Raw genomic sequence first — 15,835 nt, 5'->3', positions numbered from 1 at the left:
TGCATGCACTATAACTAGATTTTTGTTGTGTAAAATATGTTTTTTTGATAATAACGGTTAACCAAAAATATCAACCAAGATCCCAACAAACCTGAGATATACGATTGGTTTCTTATAGACTTGGTTTCTAAATATTAACTTTAACATCAAAAATAATGTTGAATTAAAATATCATGTTGATCGTAACTAAATCGAGCTTATCCAAACTTTACTCATGTAACTGATATTTAATTTTATCAGTAATCGTTCCATAGGTTCATATTTGGAACTGTCAAGCTCATGTTACCAAAACTAAATCTCGTAAACCATTCCTGAGAAACTTTCGGACAATTCCTTAAATTACCAACATTTCTATTACCATATAAATAGTTCCTACAAGCTCCGACTCAACCGATAATCATCTAATCAGGGACCTTTCAAAAAGTTTTATATCAACGAGATAAGTCCAATCAACAGAACAAAATAACATCAATTAAACAAAATGAAACTTTAAATCGTTAGATATAAAGATGCAAGTTAATTGGTACACTAAATTGGAACCTTCAATCTTCAATTGATTCGTATAAGAATCTCTTTCGACTCAAAAAAGTCTATAATTATTTCTAGTCAGAATTACTTTCATTTACTTTTTTTTGGTGTAAACAATTTAAAACAACGCATAACTCTTTGTAGCATCGTTCAAAAAATGTACCACACAAAAAAAATCAAAGATTTATTTTCTTTTTATTCGACGACAAAATAAAACACATCGTTATTTGCGTCCATTGTTTAGATTAAATTAAAACGTTATTCAAATGGCTGCACAAAATTTCAAAGCGAGGGATAAATCCGTCCTTTTACCTTTTGTAATACGAAAAAAAAAAAACTTCACGTCTTAATTGCATACATCTGTTATAGCGGTCAGATACTGAGTTTATAGCCGTTTTGTTTTACAATAAATTGCTAAGAGACAATAAAGTCGACGAACAAAAAAGGAGATGTAAAAAATGAATGAAGAAAACAAAGCGCATAATGAATTAAACAACATAATGAGCTGTCGATTTCGGATCAGAGAAACGCGAACACCTGCGTAGGAACCGAAATGTCTTCATTAAAACGAACCTCAGACAACAGGTGCATTTTTATTATAGGAGCAAGCCGCAATTTATGCAGTCTGTGACGGTGCAAATGTTTCCTGACATATTGGTGATGTTTTCTTTATTGATGTAAGCGATTTTGCTGCAAAAACATTGACAAAAGGGATTCATGAAGCTTTATTCAAAAAATAATAAGATGTATTGGCTAATTACAATTTAATTTTGATTGTCATGTGTCGTGTTATTGAAAAGTATTCAATAATTGAGATGCGAACAGAAATGACACTGAAATAGAAAGTCTCAGGGTGCTATTATTTGATAGATGGGATTAAACTTCTGCTTTATAATAAATACATATTTAGAAATCCAGTATTGTGTTTCATACGTAAGGTAACCAAATAAAATTAGTGTAAAGTTTTGTTTACACAGATTCTATTAGTTAAAAAGTTATGGTGTTAAATAACAAGAGCATCTTCGGTGACTTGAGAGTAGTGTTTACAAAGTCACGAACCCTGTAATTGTTTCGCTTATACCGCTGACAGGCACCCCGGGGAAGCCCCGATTGGCGGGACTCTTGCAAGATGGCGGCCGACCTCGCCTGACCCATCCGTCAAGCGCGAAGGTGGAACATCTGTTTTAACATGTCAGACTGGCAGTTAATAAAGTCGTTCCTTCGTGTTTTTCTTTTAGAATTCATTTAATTTTTTTACTACGATTCTAGATTGTGAATTATTTTGTAATCCGAATAAGAAACTTCAATTTGCAATTGTTCTTCATAACAATAAGTAATTATGTGATCATTAAGACGTGAGATTAGGGATTTCTTATTTGAGCATCACTTCTTCCTTCCGTAAAAGTGTTATTTTATACCTAATCGTTAGAAATTATTGAATACGGCCAAGAATAAATAAATTTAATTTCTCAATAATAATTACAATTCAAATATACTTTATAGTGTTCCTAGTTTTTTGATTCCTAGTTTTATGATAATATTTTTTTTTTGCTCATGAAATCTAGATACTATACAATATTACGTCACTTTTATATTATGCCATTAAAAATCTTTAATTTCGTGAAAATCGCTTGACGCAACGTAATATAAGCTCACAAAGTTAATATAAAAGAATATAATGACCGACGCCTGAGGCTTACAATTTCCGTTCCTCAGTTCGCTGCCGAAATACGCTGTGAATAATACGTGGTGTAACTTTGATTGTACATCATGTAGCTTGTTTAGAACAATCGTTAGCGTGTCGTACCATCATTTCCGATCTTCTTTATTTATTACCCCCTTAAATATATTGCGCAGAAAAATAAACGACCATAAAACGATGATACGGCCAATCTTTAACTATGTACATTATAAATTGTTTTGTTAGAAGTTTTGCGTAACAAGATTTTTGACTATTTAGAAGATTTAATTTAACGCTTTTAGTGGCATATTATGATATAAAAATATATTACCCATTTTAGAAGCATTTTATATTTCTTTTTATAAAATACAAGTAATTACTCTAAGAGATAATTGTCCTAGAAATGTTTTATTGAGGTGGTAAATGCCATCGTATCATCCCAATGTTACGACGAACCTCGTTTTCGAGAAAACAAGCTTCATACTTTATAGAAGTCAGCTCTTTTATTTAACAACAAAAAGAAATACTTATTTTTTATTTAGATGATTAAATGACTAAGACATTATAACGTACCTGAAGAATGATATCAACACTATCTCTGCAACATCTGAAATAAAATAAAAAATACAATTACAAATTTTGTTACGCTTAGACAAAAGAAGGATATTGTAACTATAAGTACAAAGCTAACAAAGAAGTTGAATCCGTATCCAAAATTGTTTTTAGATTAGATAAATATTGGTCATTTGTGTTTTAAGATGGATAAGGGTAACATGATTTTTGATCGGACTAAAATAAATGTCCGTTAGTTCTAAAATGATTATGTGACAGAGCAACTTTTTCTCACTATCCTCCATTATAACGTTAAGCCACTATTGCTAATGATTGCGCTCTCCAATCCTTTAACACATAATTCCTTTTACCTGGAAGGTTACTAACGCATCCGATCGTAAACCTATCTCTGTCGTTACCTTTAAACTTTATATATCTATCTCTTTTGATGCCCGATCTGAACAAACAACGTGCGTTCAGAATTAAGCAATTATGTTTAATTTCGAATCCCCGCGCAGTTATCGGCCGCGGCGAGGGAATGTGTTATTTTGAATCATAATTTGTGAGAGGCTATCCGCTTGAGCAGCTGTAAATTATACACTATACAGGTGATTTCTAAGTAAATTCTGATGCAGGCAAGAGTGTAAGAAGTAACAAAAAGAAATTTACGCTCAGTAAATGAAACAGAGACTGAAAATTTTGTAATTCATTGCCAAAAAAAACATGATTAAAATTCCTAAAGATAGTTATAATGTTTACGTTAGTAAAAGTAAATGTAAGTGAAACAAATGAAATATGTAAAGGTTTAAATTTTTGAATTCCGAACGTCCCGAAAGATATTCAACAGATCAATCATCATTTATATCGCAGCATTTTCGACGAAACGTCAAAATGTAAATGCGTTTCGAATATTCGTTGAAAGCGAAATAAAAAAATGTACAGAATTCTGTTTATAAAAATCATAATGACGAAATGATTTATTTACTTCGAGTTCAAATTCAAAAGTGACACTTCACGTCAACAGTCTGTAATATGATTGGACGTTTTCATATGAAGTAAAACATCGGGCGGGACTCTCATTGGTGTAATTAAAAAGCGTAGATTATTATCGCCTCGCCAACCAGCCAGGTTTCCGGTGCGTAATTGTTAATAGGGTAACAGTGAATAGGGGTTTTAATGAATAAACAACATTGTTTTTGATAAAAACTAAGCGAATACGCAAGGAACGAATCGACCGTTATTTTTAAATTGGTCACTCGATACCAATTTTATTTAAAATATTGCGCGGGACATTATTTTAAATTTAAAAATCGAACATGACTATATTTCTATTTTTAAATTTCCTCGTGGCAAAGATTAAAGGAGGGAAAGGATTTACGATCAAAGAAAAAGTAAATTGAACTGAATAAAGGTTTCCAGAAAATTAGGTTCACTTAAATATTCTAGCTTCTTTCAAAGAATATCCAGTATTTTACGGTAAGTATAATATCTAAGAAATAATAAAAAAATTAATATTCCTAGTCTATATCTTTGCAAATCAAGGTAATCGAAGGAATCTTTAGTTATTAGTAGATATTCCGGTTGAACGGTTACCAAATTGAGTTCTAATGATTAGAAAACTTTTACGATGACTAGAAACTTTTATTGTGACGAGATAAATTAAAATTAAAAAAAAAATCTGACACACTATGAGTTTTGATTAAATAGTTTTTGTACTGATTATTATATTAACATGCAGTATGGTACAGCAATTAATAAAGGGAATTTAATTGAACTTCACTTTACAAAATAAGTTACCTATGCCGTTTGGGCTACATAATGCTACAATGGGATTTCCAATACATACTTTCATTAGCTAATAAATACGTTATATAAATGATTGATAATTTTTATTCATTCATGAGTGTACAAATACGTACAATAAAAGCCTTAAGCAAAATCAGATTATAATATGAAACTCGACAAAGCAATTGTAGAAGGAGTTGCTGTTAGGGGCGTCAAAGGGATACAAGCTCTTTGTGCGAATGCATTGTTTGACGACACTGTTAAGAATTGAAAGAACGGATATAAAAATGAATCTGGAAAACGTTTTCAAATGTTTAACTAAAAAAAAATCTTGTATTGGCTCTTTACTGCAAGCTACTTTACTTTAGTAAAAATATTTTTTAAACTCTTATTTATTGAATGAAACAGAAAAATTTTCTGGAGAAATGTATTTTTGTGTAAGAGGTTATGAAAAAAAAAAAGGCTGGATCTCCTTTAAAAGGGTCGATGAAATAATTGAGATAGTGGAAATCGGCTTTAAGCTTTTGTTAGGTTACATTTAAAACTGTTTAAAAAATATTTGTTATAACAAACGTATTACAAAATTAACATGAAAGTAATAGGTAACTTTCCTCAACGTAATATTATGTTTCAGGTCACATAAATTATGTATATAACTTATACGGTGATGTCATAATAATGTTTGTTATTACATATGTCTAGATAAATTAATGTCGACTTGTAGGCATGTTGTTTTGACTATTTTATTTGTTAATACGGGCGTGGTATAGAGTCAACCCTTTTAATGCAGTATTATGCTCATGCTAGTGTTATTGCGGATATAAATGTGCATTACTTAATGGTAAAAATATTAGATTTATAATCAAAGTGGCTGTATTGTAAACTAAGGTGAAATACAACCATTATGAATTTAATTACCTTATACTTATTTATTCGTGATATTTTTTTTAATCAGAAACTTGATAATATTTTGTTATTAAAACATTCTTTGATGTTTTGTGAAGGGTAATTATCAATATGTTTTGCGGAGTCATATTTACTTTGAACCTTTGAACGGATGTTTTCATGATGTTCGTTTAAACAAATATTTATTTATTTTGGGTATACTTAATACTTGAGCTATATTAATATATTAAAGAATCAACGTTTATCTTAACTCCAAAGACAAGCGCTCGCCACCCATCATTTTCCTGAACATCTCCCAATAGTGGGTCAGCACAGTATGTATTTACTTACTACTCTTCTACATGTTAGGCGTCATATCTGAATTCAATCCCCTCTTTCACACAATCTATCCATATCTCCTTCGGTTTTCTGAAACCTTTGTAGCCAGCCATGAATCTTGCTATACTATGCTATTAATAAAATCGCTTATCGTTTCTTGGTATTATAGAAAATTCAATAATCGTTTCTAACTTTGTGATCTGTTAAAATAAACAAATTTCTCACAGCTTTGTTACAAACTTGCCTTTCAAGTTAATTGTCGGTCTCTAATTTAGATTTCCCTTTCGCTTATAGTGAAAATTACCCTAGTATCGAAATTCTGTGGCAAATCGTTTGAAATGCAAATTGTGATAGCCGAGTGTATTACTTGATGCTTTATTGGTTCCGCCCCGTTGGGAATTAATGAACTAAGCAGCTATGGCTCGTGTTATGATATATAATTTGTACTGTCAAGATAACATGTTATTAGTCGCCAATGTAAGTTTGCTTCCATAGGGCTGACACAACATAATTATGTTCACTCATCAATCTTGTTTATTATTGCTTTAATATTTATAGAAAAGTCGTTGGTGGTTAAATTATGCAGATCCCTGTCCTTTATGATATGACAATCTTATTAAAATAAGTCTGTTAATTTTGCATCAATGAGAGAAAGTAAAATTCAAATTAATGAAACGGATCGTGACAATTTATGACTGAGTAGTATTTGTATCAGAAATGATCAGAAGACATATGGAAGTAGATAAAGAGAGAAGTGTCCCTGGACCTTTCCAAATTGCTGTATTAACTTTGCCAAGAACTTTGGGTCGCTACGTAATTGCTTAATTATTGAATTCGGCATTCTATTATATACGAAGACAACAAAGCATAGTATAAAGCGCTATATACGATAGTTATTTAATTAGTCTAAGAGACTAGGGTGAGATAAATGTAGCCACAACCGTGCGTAACACAACGTCATAAATCAATAGCGTCGTCTCCCTGGGAGCTGTAATATTGCGATTACATTAACAAACATTAATGCAAATTCTCTGTTGTATATATAGACTAGGGAAATTATTGCGATCAGACAAACACAATAACAATTACACAGAATGATTACGTTATAAGTATACAAGAGTTTTAAAGAGCTCATCTTCGGAACTAATAATTAAATTGAATAATAGTTTTATAACTAACTATTTTTATACTAGACCAGTAGGACCCAGTAAAATAGGAGGGGATGCATGTTGGTTTCAGTTTTACAAAAAGAACTCTCCACATTTAGTTCTTCATCTGCAAAAACTCCGTATGCATTCAAGATTGTTGAAGTACAACAAAAGCTTTGTTGGAAAATGTCAAAGAGTACAATCGTATTATCTTTGAATAGACGAACCTTCCTCCATGTACGCTTACGTTGTATTTTTGAATAAATAATATGAAACATCCGTGCAGACGACGCGACGTCCTCGCTACTACACAACCACAATACCGCTCGTAATTTATATGTCATTGTAAAACTATAAAAGTCGTCAGTATTAAATCTGTCTGATTTGATATTTCGAATTGATATTAATGATAAAATTACGTTTCATAGTTTAGAAACAATCTAACATAATCTCAAAAATATTTCTTTTTTACTTAACAATGTTTCATCAGTTCATCATAGCAGCATTCATGAATAACTGATTTTGTTTTCCTTACTGTAAATCTACTCTGCTAAGTTTCTTAAGTGACCTTATTTACGATTTGACTGTAACATACGCAAGCGCCTGGTGTAATCTGCCGCAATCCCTCGTAGCCTTGTGGGGGACGGGCCTTACATCTGTTACGTACTTTACACATGATTGTCCTGATGCCTATCTTGTTATGGAAGTCTCCAAGTTTGCATGATTTAATGCCATCTAACCAACATATACCCAAAACGTGCGTACTAAGTGTTTCCTCACGTTTAAATAAATCTTTGGTCTATCCATTGTTGCCCTACATTTACACAAAATCTAAATCAGTTTGCGAATTGAGAATATTATTGATACTGATGTAGACATAAACAGGTTTTTCTAATGAAAAAAAAATCCTGACACACGATTTATAACGATGTTACTAGTTACACGCTTCTAAAATCGTCTAGAAAACGTCCGCCTACTCCTTTATACGAATAAAAATAACAGTACTTAATAAGTCTATTACACTAATCTTATAAAGAGCTAATTCAGTGCAAACGATTATACAGCGGTAGGTCCGCGAACAACCGCCGAGGCATTAATAAATGTCTGATAAAATTCTAACGTTACAGACATTATGTTAATATAAGTGGCAAGTTCAACCAACTAGGTGGTTATTAAGATCACTATATATCAGAAGACTTCGTAGTCACGACCGGTTCTATAAAATGAAAGCGTAATATTCAAGATCAACTTCAACTTGCATTAAAGCTCACATGGCAAAAAAAGCTTAGTCCGCTAAATATATGCAATTCCTGAGCCCATAGCGAATGCCTGAAATTAAGTCATCAAGTCGCTCTATAAGGGGCCCGCTCGCGAGCAACCTCTGTTATATTTAACTACAATAAATAAACGATATGAAAGTCAACTCTATTGTGTTTTAGATAAAGTACAATTCTGATTGTGTTTTATAGAATTTAATAGCGGAAAAAATCGCGGAGTCATTCCGTCGACGCCTGAGCGAGACGAATCGCAATGGAGACGTCAATCCCTACCGAGTCCTCGACCAAAAACCAACAAGTAGAGTACAAAAAACAAACAACTTTAACGAAATAGAGTAAACAGAAGATGAAAGTCGTCATGTCGTGATCACGACCGACCGTCGTAGATGTAGAGACAGAAAAAAAGCATAGAAACGACAATCGTTTACGACTTTTTCTACCGCAACTGTTAACCCAGTTACGGACCAGCGCATTTGATACAAAACAATGTGTATTTATAGCAGTATATTTGTATAACATTAAGTATATATTTTTAAAGATTTTAAGAGTGTTAAAATAAACCATTTCATAACCTTCTGTCGCAATACACGGTATTTTAGAATTTCACTTCCTATTTATCTATCTCCTTGTCACATTATTTCGGATCGAGAAGTTCTATTACTATTCTAGTCGCAAGTTTAAAGCTAACTTAAAATCATTCCACAACGTACGTGATCTATCGTCAAGTAAATTTATAAAGACATGTCGAAACAGACAGACGGACATTTTGATATGTTAATTACAAATTAGTAATATTCTAATCACAACGATAACTAAGCACGAATTTAGGACATTCCTCTAAATCTTGCCAGCTCTCTAAAGTCCTTTTTATATCTTTTGTTCCTTTCAAATTTATCCTGTTTGTCTTCATTACTCCCTACCTAAATAAGTTTGTGTGTCGGAATAACTTGTATCTCTCGAAACTCTGATTATGATTATGTTATTATTCTATACTTATGTACGTGAAGCACGCTTACGCTTGGCTAAACTTTATTTTTTGTTTTTATAGAAACGAATAACTAGTCTTTATTTTTCCATTCCATTTGTGACTGTGTACTCATTCTTTATACTTTTTAACATAACAAGATTTCTTACGTAATTAAAAATATTTATGTTAAAAGATGTATATACCTTATCCTCAGAAATAAGTTATTTAAAAAGGAAGGAAATGGTATCCTGGAATTATAAAAATTTCATAGTATCAATTTATAAACTACTTTTCGTAAGGTTTGTTAAATGCGCAAAAAGTTGCTATCTACTACCACTTTTAGCCGACTTCAAAAAGAAGGAGGTTATGAAACGCCCCTGGTGGTCCGCTTCTGATAAAAATTATTTTAATCAAGAAGAAGTGCTTGAGGATTGTTCCCATTTTTTTGATTTTTTTAAATAACTAGAAGACTAATAGATCTTGAAATTAGCTTCAAAATGTGTTGCGAAAATTAGGGACATTTTTGCTTCCAGCGCTTACGTAGGCTAAACTATTCCTTTATTTTAGATCACTATACTGGGTATAAAATTGGATTTAACTAGACAAGAGATGTAAAAATATTTGTTCACGGCTTTGCCATATCGAAAAAATATTTCTAAACCCATTGCGTAGCGTACACAGCAAACATCATGTGCGAATCCTACAAACAAATGCTGATCCAATATTTGTTTATGAGCATATGTTATGGCGCAAACACGCCTGTTATCAAATGGGGTCTAGTACTAATTTGAATTAAAGCGAACTGATAAAAATTTCCACAATCGGATTAACTTTCATGGAATTATAGTATGTTAAGAGTTTAAGGCTTTATGTGCCCTTCTGCTTTGTTTTGTAAAAAAAAAAAATTGCAAGAAAAAAATAAAATATCAGCGTTTTTCCAAAGACAATGACACGGTTGAAGATATGTTTAATACATAGATTTTGGGCTCAGAAACCAATGGTTTGTATGTTCTTTATTTACTCATAATATTAAAAAACTAAACTAAACAAATTTTAATAACTAATATAGAACTATTGTGTGAGATGCGAGCAGATTTGTGTGGACTGATTACAAAAATTCAACATCATTGACAATGAGAAAGAAGAATAAAGACTAATAATTAAGATAGGTGCAATCTTAGCAGGAATTAATTGCCTTCTAGCACTTTCGAGGCGATACAAAGCTCACTCTAATATCTGTTAACCCGCCGGCATTAATGACGTTTTAATAAATTCGATCAAGACAATCGCTTTCATGTCCAACAGCCGCTTATCTCTTAAAACCAATTCGTATCTCGATTGAGACGAACATCCGAACGCTGTTTGGTTTGTAGCGTACAAATTGAGGGTACTAAAAAATAAAATAAAACATAAGAAGGCTGCCGTGGGGGGCGTGCGCCTGCGGGTGTAAGGTATATCGTAATTATTGTTAGACGAGCGGCGAACTCAAAAACATCGACTCACACGCACACTGATAACTATATTAACACTTAACGCACACATGGGGGAGATGTATTCGCGCGTTAGGATTGATACACACACATTCTCGACTTAACATCATAATTACGAGCCCCACTGACGTGCGTCGAGCTGTAACGAGCTTAAACAAAATGGCGGCCAATTTGACTCACTAGTAACATAAGGGTACCTATATAAACGAAGAATTCGATTACTTTTTACCATTTATAATCAAAAAACAAAAGTTTGTATATTTCATAGTAAAGTTAGTAGTTGGTGTATAAAAAAAATCATTATTTTGGGGTGCTGTAAAGTATAGACAAAAACTTTATTTTTATTAAGCACTAGCTTTTACCCGCGACTCCGTCCGCGCGGAATAAAAAATAGAAAAAAACGGGGTAAAAATTATCCTATGTCCGTTTCCTGGTTCTAAGCTACCTCCCCATCAATTTTCAGTCAAATCGATTCAGCCGTTCTTGAGTTATAAATAGTGTAACTAACACGACTTTCTTTTATATATATAGATAATAGTACTAATTGCTAGGTAGAAGAATTAAGTAAGAGATTTCCACTTGAGAGAGAGAATTTTTTGAGAGAATGTAAATTTGTTCGTATCCCATAAAATTAACTCTATTACTGAAGAAAGACATCAGTTCATAACAAAGTGAGCTTGCCAAAGTGATTTTTTAAAATAGAACGTGATAAATTGAGCAAACATCTAGGTTGAACACATTTTCACACTGTAATTATGAGATAAATTATGATAATCATTTAAATTCAAGCAAGTTCATTTGAATAAGCAAACGTAATAAGAGAGCGAGCGATTGTAGTTTACAATTAAGAAGCAATTTCAACAACAATACCTCGGAATAAAAAGAAAAAGTAAATTAATGAAGCAGTGAAGCCACACGCCGGGTCCAGTATATGCTAATGAAGTCTTTATGTATTAAATTCGTTTGAGCATTCATAATTTTCTAACAGTAGCAGGAAACATTTAAATATGACTTAGTGAATGATTAATATTTATAACAGTTCTAAAGGCACTGGCCAGTTTTACTGAAAGGAGGCGAGATCCTAAAAATGTAAATTTAACGAATGAATTAAAATAATTGTAAATATATTTGAATTGAAAGCGAAAGGTATTTCTAAAGTATGATCCTAATTTATTGAAGAATTAGCTATAATATTAAACTTTAAAAACAATAATCATTTAAAATGATGACTGAACTTTATAAAATCTGCTGTTGAAGAATATAAATTTTAAAACGATTATGTTGTATTAAATTCAACATTGTAATAGATACAGAGAAAAAAGGAGAACAGTAAAATATAAAACCGAATACAATTCCTGGAAAAGCTCCACTGATTCCCTGTCAGATAACACCAACTAAGAAAAATCACATGAATTAAGCATTCCTAACAGAGTTGTCGAGCCACCAACTATGTCCGTCTGTTGGCTTGAAAAATAACATACAAATAGAAACTAATCAAGATTGTGGGAAGAGAAATAACTTGGTAATTATTAATACAAGATTATTATCGGAATCACTATGAGTCTTGTGAGTTCAAAACAAGTTCCCCTTAGATTAATAATGGACGTCAGTCATTAACGCTTCTAACAGTAATTGCCTGGCACTATTATGATGAATTGTTAGATTTTTCGTTGGTATAAATCGGCTTCATCTAACAACAGTTTCAAAGGATTATCAATCTAAACACAAAGGAATAGAGCATATTATTATAGTTGTATATTAAAATGTGATCATTATAAACTTTTCTTTTAGTGAAATGTTTACTCTTAAAATATTTTCACATCTTTTTAACTCAACAAGCTCACGTAAAAGAAATAAAAATACTCTTTCTCTCGGCACATTATAATTGTATACTCAAATAAGTAAATAAGTTTCTCTTTGAAATTAAAAAAAAAGACTTGTTTGTTAACAATTCGCAGGAAAGTCGCAAAAACTTTATTTTATCTTATTTAAATTGGAGAGTATAATAAATACAGTTAGTTCAAATAGCTTGAGAAGCTTGGAGTTTTTGCAACTGTAGTCCGTCGTGAGCTCTCTTATCCAAATTGTATAATTTTGCATTAATTTTTGACAAAGTATTCTTTAACCCTACAGAGTTTTTTGCATAACAGACTTGTTGAGAGGATGAAATATTTTTCATTTTCCTTGAAGTTGGTATTTTAGATTAGCTACGACTCGTTTCAATTTTTTTCTATGGTCTTTTCTGTTTATATTCTTCAAGAATAAAAAAGCTTTGCAGTATGAAATTTCTGGTGGAGAAGAGGACGCGTAGGAAGAGAAATAATCTCTTCATATACGTCACCTCCTCTTTTGATTAAAGGTAGACATGCATCTGCAAATGCGGATGTATATGGGCAGCGTTCGATGCTTTGGCGAATTCAGGTGGTTTCTTGCTCGTTTACCACATTCTTTATTTACGTAAAATACTCTACTACTAACTAACTACTGTAAAAAGATCCAGAAATAAATTTTGTTTGCTTACGAAAAAAAGAATCTTAGGCGAATAATTTTCATTTAACTAATACTAGCTTTTACCCGCGACTCCGTCAGCGCGGAATAAAAAATAGAAAACGGGTTAAAAATTATCCTATGTTCGTTTCCTGGTTCTAAGCTATCTGCCCACCAATTTTCAGTCAAATCGATTCAGCCGTTCTTGAGTTATAAATAGTGTAACTAACACGACTTTCTTTTATATATATATAGATTTAAAATGAAGAGCAACAAATAAATATAAAAGTACTAATAAAGATAGCGACTAAAGGTTAAATATAGATTTATGGTATTAATTTCACTGAGATATGAGGCGTTAACGATTCAGATCTTTGAAATTGCACACCATTAATTGGGACGTCAAGTTCGTACAGGAAAAGAAAAAGTATGGGGCCCCGTCTCCATACTAATTTAGATATCAAACCAATGAGCCCGACAAATCGTTGGCAATTCGTATTGGATTCGTGGAATTAAGACATCCTTCGTCGCTTTGTTTCTGTGAGTATTTTTAGTCGACGTTTCAATCGAAATCGGTCAGAGTTGGAAGTTTGGCGGTTTTTGTTCGCGATTAGTTTTTGTTTTAACAATGTGCGGTAAAACCTGGAAAGTTAAATGTAGTTGACCTTTGCATTTTCGCATTGGATTATTTGATATTTATTTCTTAAACATAATATATTTTTAATTGTGATATTTGTCAGACTGACAGAAAGAAGGTGTATGTTTTTTTGAACAGAGCGATTTTTGTTTATAATTCCTTACTCTTTGGTTAACCTTTTTTTTTGGTATCGAGGGAGGGGGGGTAATCTTCTAAAGATACCCTGCCTTTAGGGGGAAAGACAAGGTTATGTGGGATTTGACCCACTAAAACCTTCTCGGCGGCCAAACTCCAGTGCAAAAAGAAGAGGATTCCGGGATCTCCAAGGAACGCACCGGAACCCAACTCTTTGGTTAACCTAATGGGCATTTTAAATGAACTATGAAAAATTACTATCTGTTCTAAAAGTGCTATTTTATCAGATTTAACTTTTCAATTTATTCATGAAAATAAAAACGATTTTTTTTTACTTTAATGGAAATATTTTTTAGTAATAGCGACTTAACTGCAGTGTAACCGGAACGCGAAAACTATGAAGACTCCTCGTTAAAAATAAGATTCATAGTAAACTGTTAGAAACTTTAAATTGTACGAAACTCCGTGCTGTTAAAAAGCATAAAGTGCATTTTGTTTTATACACTTTGATAAGTTCCGCTCGTTAAGTAAGAAGATCGATGAGCGAAACTAAATTCAACAATAACTTAAGTTAAATCAGGCTTCAAATCCGTATCATTAGTTAAAAATGAACTTAGTAATGACTTTAAAGGTTTTAGTTTGTATTATTATTTCAATAAAGTGACTCAGGTACCTAATTATTTTCATGCGTATTTTCGTGGGTTTGTATTTATGAGTTTTGTTGTTATTACCTACATATATCCAACCAGAACCGATTTTAACAAATGAGGTTTCATTCGATATGCATTTTTCTTCTGAATTTCACAGTGCATCCTCAAATATAATTATAACATATTTTGATTTTGGAACAGATGAAAAATAAACTTAACAAATACACAAATTATTGTAAAATGTTGGCAACCTCTGAATAGCCTCGTAATTTGTACCAACTTGTAACTTAATGGGTTTCAGTAATCAATCGCGACACTTTAGCAATTTAAAATATAACTTGACAACGATAATTTGTGTTTTAATGGTGATTTTATGGAAATTATATGAAAAGACAGTGATTTATATTGTAACGAAATTTATTTCCTTTTAATATTTCACCTTCCCTCTTTGAAATCAACTTTATTAATTGGATATTTTAATTTATAATCGTATATATAAATTAAAATTAATTTTACATAAATAAATTCTTGCTACCTATGTATACATCTTACAGGGAATTTTTAAATGTTGTGATTTTAAATGACTGTGATGTTCTATGGTTTTTTGCGAATAAATAAGTAAAGTAGGTAAAACATTCTTCGTGACATAAGTTGAATATGTAAATGTAAATTGTAATTCAAATGTAAAATTAAATTGCATACGATAACGTCACAGTATATAATTTCATAGGTCACAAACTTTATATTTCGTTGGAACAAAATATGATTTTCTACATCAGTACGTTCAGAATTCTTATATGGGAAGTGAGTTGGAACTGACCCAGACTCATTTCCATATTATCCAAACTATGGCATGGGTCGAGCGATATATTAAATAACACTGGCATAACGATGCAAAAAGGTCACTATGCATAATCTTCTTTATGAAATCACTTGCCTACTGACTCAAATAGCAGTCATAAACATGAAGTGTACAGACGTGATTGTGCATGAATTTTGTTAATCCACAGCGACTTTATTGTGTAACAAAGCGTATTGCTCTGATCATATATTATTAAGACTATAAAATTTTCATACAGGATACACAGGGAGACATTTACGCAGGAGGGGGTTATGTATTTTGTTTTAAAACAATCTCTTTTTAGCCGACTTCAAAAAGAAGGAGGTTATCAATTCGACTGTATTTTTTTTCTATGTGTTACAAAAACGTAAGTATGTCTAATACATGTCACCTATTTACTTCGGCCGACACCGACTGCGAAACAATAATTATA

The 15,835-nt window shown here is 31.9% G+C and overlaps 1 protein-coding gene across 3 annotated transcripts in view; it reads right to left on the bottom strand.

Annotated features, from left to right (window-relative positions):
• LOC106708723 overlaps positions 1-15,835 on the bottom strand; it is a 105,914-nt gene that overhangs the window by 49,462 nt on the left and 40,617 nt on the right. For all 3 annotated transcript variants that reach the window (XM_045681756.1, XM_045681757.1, XM_014500270.2), the window contains one exon: positions 2,783-2,816. The gene's annotated coding sequence lies outside the window, so the exon portion shown is untranslated. The remainder of the gene's footprint in view (positions 1-2,782; positions 2,817-15,835) is intronic.

The sequence above is a fragment of the Papilio machaon genome, chromosome 17 (genome assembly GCF_912999745.1).
Source record: "Papilio machaon chromosome 17, ilPapMach1.1, whole genome shotgun sequence".
Taxonomy (NCBI): domain Eukaryota; kingdom Metazoa; phylum Arthropoda; class Insecta; order Lepidoptera; family Papilionidae; genus Papilio; species Papilio machaon.
Note: the sequence above shows the minus strand (reverse complement) of the source record. Positions and strands in the feature narration are given on the sequence as shown.